This window comes from Galeopterus variegatus, unplaced genomic scaffold (genome assembly GCF_000696425.1).
Source record: "Galeopterus variegatus unplaced genomic scaffold, G_variegatus-3.0.2 Scaffold10331, whole genome shotgun sequence".
In the NCBI taxonomy this organism is placed as follows: Eukaryota; Metazoa; Chordata; class Mammalia; order Dermoptera; family Cynocephalidae; genus Galeopterus; species Galeopterus variegatus.
The window spans coordinates 1-689 of NW_007736442.1; the positions used below are offsets into that span (position 1 = coordinate 1).

At 35.2% G+C, this 689-nt stretch overlaps 1 long non-coding RNA gene across 1 annotated transcript; it reads left to right on the plus strand.

Annotated features, from left to right (window-relative positions):
- Nucleotides 1–11: 11 nt before the first annotated feature.
- LOC103609943 lies at nt 12–220 on the plus strand. The gene is made up of 2 exons (XR_552176.1): nt 12–120; nt 162–220. It is a non-coding gene; the product is annotated as an uncharacterized LOC103609943 (long non-coding RNA).
- The last annotated feature ends 469 nt before the right edge of the window (nt 221–689 follow it).

Here is a 689-nt window from a genome sequence, read left to right on the forward strand (position 1 = left end):
CTATATTAATGTATGTGTGTGTATTATTGACAGTTAACGTTTTTCCTAACTGTCAATAAAAGATATTACTGCTAATTTTTGCTTGAAATATCTGAAGAATATGCACCAAGCAATCTTTAGGTTAAAATTAAGGATGATTTCATGCACCAAACAATCTTTAGGTTAAAATTAAGGATGATTTCCTTGTGACCGTAACGTTAAGAATTTTAATCCTTGGGGGGAAAAAAAATCATTCAACTCTATAGAGCCTATATGGGTGGTATGCATTAACTAAATACATGAGATGAAAAAATCATTCAACCCTATAGAGCCTATATGGGTGGTATGCATTAACTAAATACATGAGGTTTTCTTCTCATATTTTGCAATTTTTGTTTTTTTGTCAAATGGGGGGAAATTCNAGACAAGAGATTGCTGCAATTAAGCAAGAGGAGTTTTACTTCAGCATGCTGGGTTGCTTTGTCTTTTGGAAAAGCGGACCCTAACTCCTTGACATGAGAGTTTTTATACACCTTTTTTTGGACAGAGACTTTCATGACAGGGTAAGCTGTTAATTAGCTGAGGCACTTTGATATTCATGGTCAGGCTCAACAGGCTTACACCCCGATAAGAGATGATACATTTTTCTTTTTTTTTTTTTTTTGTCTTTTTCTGTGTCCAGCAACGGATCGCAACCCTCAGTGTTGCCC